The sequence below is a fragment of the Lygodium microphyllum genome, chromosome 24 (assembly GCF_053477565.2).
Source record: "Lygodium microphyllum isolate KBCC chromosome 24, Lygodium_microphyllum_v1.1.10, whole genome shotgun sequence".
In the NCBI taxonomy this organism is placed as follows: domain Eukaryota; kingdom Viridiplantae; phylum Streptophyta; class Polypodiopsida; order Schizaeales; family Lygodiaceae; genus Lygodium; species Lygodium microphyllum.
Genome location: NC_141158.1, coordinates 32,572,214 through 32,578,213, shown reverse-complemented (window position 1 = coordinate 32,578,213; position 6,000 = coordinate 32,572,214).

The window sequence follows — 6,000 nt, the reverse complement described above, 5'->3', positions numbered from 1 at the left end:
CATCCTGCCAATGAACCAGCTTGGGTTCACTCATGAACCCTACAAGAAAACCTATAGGAAAACACAAATCAATTCAAGTATTAAGAAGCCATATCAACAACCCAATCAACTGTCTATAGTGGGTAGCATCCGTGATTGAATCTATGTGGGTCATAGCCTTCCACGTCAGATCCATGGGAGTAGAAAGAACCTGACACCATCTCATGACTTAGAAAGAAGCGAGAAAGGCTCGTATCCATCATCTTGGACATCTCATATAGTGCCTCCTTTGTTTGCTTGACCTTCTACTAGCATTGATCACCTATCAAAATGAGATCATCCACATAAAGCATGAGTAGCACATTCCCTCTCGCTAAGGTGTGGACATACAACTAGAGATCGATAGAGGAGTGCTAATATCCTAACTTCCCTTTGAGGGACGATTCTATCTCCTCCTTCCAAGTATGCAAAGCCTATTTGAGGCCGTAAAGGGCCTTCTTCAACATGTATATATTGTTATTTGACAAGGAAAAGCTAGGAGACTACTTAACGTAGATCTCCTCCTTCAAATCTTCATTAAGGAATGCAAAATTTTCATCAAGCTAATAAACAAGCCATCGATTATAGCTGGCTAAGGCAAGAAAAGCCCTAATGGTAGCCATCTGAGATGTAAGTGCAAAGGTATTATGGAAATCCACTCCTAGCCTTTGTGCAAATTCTTTTGCAACGAGTCATGCCTTGTGTTTATTTAGAGTGCCATTGTTGTGGTACTCGGTCTTAAAGACCCATTATTGAGAAACCACTTCTTTAGTTTACACATTTCATTTAGGGTTTTGCACTGATAGCCCCAAAAAGGATTGGTGCCCACATTTTGGCCACTTTTTTAGTGGGTGCCCACACAATGGTGTGCCACCCTAGATAGCTTATGCCTATAAATAGCCAGTCACTTCATTCATTCTTTACTTCTACCACCCCACCACTCTTCAATCATTCTTCACCCCTCTTCCTCCATCGCCATTCCCTCCTCTCATCAGCCCCTTCCATTGCCCTCGTACCCCTTCAAGAGGACATTGCAATTGTGGCTTAGGGCTGCCTTCATCCTTCCTCTTCTGCTTTAGGCACCCTCTATTCCATCATCAGGCCTTGCGTTTGGGGCATCTTTCACCTGGCATCACCATCATCTAGTATGTGTCAACACCCTTCTCTATCAGGCTCCACCTTCACCTATATTTTTCAGTGTGGAGATCTTCTCCTTGCCCAGTGTCGTCATCTCTAGCTTGGCATCATTATTCTAGCCTCTAACAACAATGTACATCACCTAGCCTCTAGTGACAATGTACATCACCTAGCCTCAGTGATTTCATCTATCTCAGGGGTTGTTTGGGACGACTTGCATTTTTGCAGCCTAACTCCTCCTCCATCATTGGCATCACTCGTCTATCACAAGGGCTGCTAAGACCTGCGTTTTTACAGCTTGGCACCTCTTCCATCACTAGGAGTCACTCATCTATCACAAAGGCTACCGGTACCTATGTTTTTGCAACACAACTCATCCTCCATCACCTAGCATCATCATTATCCACCTGCTGTCAGCATTATCTGGTTTGCTCTCCTTGCATTTGACAACCGTGACACTCTCGGATTTGCATTTTGCTGCCCAAGTCACTCCCTAGCATTAGAGGACTATGGTTCACTCCCTCAACATCAGTTGGTGATCATCTCCCATATCTTTGATAGCATTAGAGGATTGTGGTTCACACTCCCTTGATAGTTGCCCTTCACCTTCCATTGATTTCTTTAATAGCCCACTGCCTAGATGATTATGTTGCGCTCCCTTCACTGTGTAGACTTCCCACATGTGTTGTTGCTTGATTTAGATAGGATAATGTAGTTATCTTCTGAGCTTTGGCTTTGTCGTGTCATCTTTTCTTCTCATAGCATGATTCAATGTATCATCACTGTGCCCTTGTGTTTTTGAGTTTCTCTTCTCTCTAAGTGTTTGTCATACATACTCTATGTTACTTCCCACAAATCCTATTGTCTCTCTACATCATCCCTTATTTTGACATGGTATCAGAGCACACCTCTTAGTTTTGACACCCACATAGACTCCAATCACCTTTTGATGATGAATGGACCATGTCATAAGATTCCAAGTGCCATTCTGCTCAATCACATCCAACTCTTGTTCCATAGTCTTCTTCCACTACTGTGACTGCAAAGCCTCTTGCACAGAGGTGGGCTCCCTATCCTATATGGAATGAGACATCAAAACAATAGTTAATATAAACAAGCTTGATGGAGTGTGCTTGGTTCCGCTGAGATCGCCACGAACCATCCTGCCACTCCTTAGGAACTCCCTCAATTCTTGCACCATGGAGTGTATCACGTGCTCGATGAGGAGGATGTGGATACTCCCCTTGCCACTTTGCATCTGTCGAAGTCTTTGGAACATCAACCATTGGTGCTAGCTCAACAAGTGAATTTGATAGTGAAGCAATCTCCTCCTCCACTAGGGATGTTGCCTCTGGAGGCACAAGCTCCAAAGGCTAGCTCAACAAGTGAATCTAATAGTGAAGCAATCTCCTCCTCCACTAGGGATGTTGCCTCTGGAGGCACAAGCTCCAAAGGCACTAACTTAGTCTCCCATTGGATCTCCATATACAAGATGTTCAACACCCCCCTCTACAACTAAAAACTCCACAAACCAAAAATCTCAACTCATATATACTTCTCATGAAATGTGATCATAAAGCATGTATCCCTAGGATTGCGAGCTATGAGCCACAAATACCTATCTTTTGGAAGCCACTTCAAACTTAACCCTTTATTTCTTTGGGATGTGAACATTAGCATCACACTCAAACACCCTAAAATAAGACACATTTGGCTTTTGACCGAAGTAAGCCTCAAAAGGTGTCATACCAACCATTGCTGATGTAGGGGATCAATCAAGGATGTGGATAGCAATGGCCAATGCTTCGTCCCATAAGCACTAAGATGTTTGCTGATGCTCCATCATAATCTACACCATCTTGATCACACTCCAATTCTTCCACTGTCATTCTCCTAAGGTATGTTCGTGTTGGCAAACTCCTAGTGAATGCCACAATGTGCAAAAACTTGGCTAGTGCATTGGAGACAAACTCTCCTCCTTTGTTAGAAATGCACGGTCTTGAGTTTTTTGCCAGACTTACTCTCCTCAAAAGATCAACCAATCCTTGAAGTGTGAGAATGCTTTAGACTTCAAGTCCAAGAAATGCCCCCAAGTCATCCTACTAAAATCATCAACAATTAGGATAAAGTATAAAGTCACCTTAAGGGACTATGTTCACATCGGTCCACAAAATCCATTGAAATAAGCTTCAAGGGCTACTTAGCCCTGTGTGAAGCTTGTCGAGAATCTCCATCAAGAGCTCGAAAAGAGTCCTCATCAAACCTGATTGTAAGATCAAGAGCACAAATCTTGCTTACTGAAAGAAGATGATATACCAAAATTGGCACATGGAGAACTAATGTGTGGGTACCACCTTTCCCATCTAGAATCACTTTCATATCACCTTTTGCCTTTGATAGGGACCAAAGAGTTATCATCTATGAGAATTCACCGATGCATTAGACACATATGGGCAAGCCCATCATCACTGCATTAGAGGTCGCTAGAGGAGTATCCTCAATCTCCTTTGAATAGAGAAAGGTGGCAATGAAGGAGCAGTCTCACTGCTGTTGAGTCCTTCATATTTTTCTCCTTCTTGTTCTTGTCATTGCCATGATAGCATCAAAGAGAGACATTGCATGATTCACCTCAGGAGGGAAAGCCTCCATGGTTGTAGAAGGTCGAAACTCCTAGGAAGATGAAACCATGAAAGGAATGGTGTGTATCCCATTTCTCCAACCTAGGAAGGACCAGTGCAAATTTGCATATTAGCCCTACACTGAAATGCAAAACCCTACAAAAGATATCATAATCTACAAAACAAAGGTCAGTAGTGAGATACTCTAAAGCAAAACAAAGTAGAAAAGTAAGGCCAAGTGAAAGAATAATGCAATAAGTGTGGATCTATGAGTGAATGATGCAACGAAAGATTGAAGAAGGAAAAACTAAAGATAGGGCCACCATCACATCAACAAGTCTCTACTAATGAAATGCCTAAAGATGGGGCAACCATCATTTATGTCCATTAGCAAGTCTCTACTAATGAAACACTTGACAAGGTGGAGAAGGGGTCCTAGATGAAGGTGCAAAAGATGACCTAGGAATGCATACAAAGAGTGCAATGGGTGGGGAGCTAGCAGACCAACCAGTTAATCCTCTAGGAGTACTAAAAGATATTGGTTGTTGAGGCTGTCTAGGTGCCACATATAGAGTAGCCACTGGGGTAGAAGGAGCACAAGGGGTAGCAACATGAGGCGTAAACCCAATGGACTGTCCAAGCAAGGGTGGAGGTAGTCACATAGAGGTCTACTAGGGTTTCTTATGAGGAAGGCCTTGGGCATTGGTTCAACACTCCTTGTCCACATGGCACGATCTCTGGTAGTGTGTGAAACCTATTTTTCTTAGGGAATTATTGTCAAATGGGTTTGTTTATTTGGTTCCGTTGGAGAAAGGGATGTCACCCTTGTTTTGGCTTGCCTTTTCATCTTGTGGATTCTTGCCACCTCCAATTTTTCCTTGCGAAGAAGAGGCAACCAGTCCCCGTCTCTAAATAAGTCTTGTGTACCACAACAGCCAACACTCAAACTCATAAAAGATCAGTAATTAGGGCAACAAGATAATGTTTGAATGAAATGGAAGTAGTTTTTAGGCAACTTATTAAAAAAGAATGTAACCTAATCATTGTTTAACTTCAGAGAGCTAGTAGTGGCAAATTCAGCAAAAGTAACTACCAAGATACAACTTGACTTTCAAATCATCCCCTTCCTTAATGGAAAACTCATGAAGTTCAAAGTCAAGATTGGTACACTAAGTGTGATCTTGTGTTGCATAGCCATCAATGAGATGACTCCGTTGCTCAGATGCAAGGGAAAAATGATGTAATCGAGAGTGGAACTTAGGATGCAATCATGATTGATACATTGAGTGCAATCTCGTGTTGCATAGCCATATAAATGAGATGACTCTGATGCTTGGATGTGAGGGGAAAATGATGTAACTAAGAGTGGAACTCAGGAAGTAACCCTTGCATTAACTCAATGTTGATTATGGCATTGTGGACTCTCCATTGATAGACATGACTAGGGTGAGCTAATCAACAATCCAACATAGGCTCTACACCAATAACGAGATCCCAAAGTCCTTGAGATTCAAGCACTTGTTGCATGAAGTTTGACCAAGTTGAAAGTCGACCCGTTAAAATGAGTCTTATCAATGAAGACATTCTTAGCCATTGCAACAGGAGTGGTAGTGTTGGGAGATGGATAAGGTGTGTAATAAGGGTACTGATAGGGTGGGGGAGTGGAGTACACTTGAGAATCAATTAATCCCAATGTGCCCACCATTCATGCAAGAAGTATGCACAGTGAATTTGAATATAGGCATGGGCTAAGGGCATGGAAATTGCATGAGTAGCCCATGGAGAAGGGATAGGGACATGTGGGATAGAGGATGAAAATCCATGCATATAGGAGTGATCCATGGAGTGTGTGATGGCACACCATAAACAAAAGATGGAAAATCCCTACATCTAAGAGGTTGATAGATGATGAAGTGAGTGTCTAGGGGAGGTGAGGGGGATACACATCACTACCATCCCCAAGATGAAAGGAAGTGCTTACTTGTGGGTATGTGGAAGGCACAACGTTAAAGGTTGGCATTCTCCCATACAATGTATCAGGGTGGAAAAAGGCAATCAAGTGAGGGTAGGTAGAAGATGGTGTGGAGAAGGAGAAAGTGCTAGGGGTAGAGATGGAGGATCCAACTCCTAGTGTATTGCATGCGAAAGTGGAGTGCAATCCAAGATTTTGGAATGAAGAAGAGAGGAAATCAAGGTGTGGAATAGAAGAGGGTGGGATGGGAGAGAT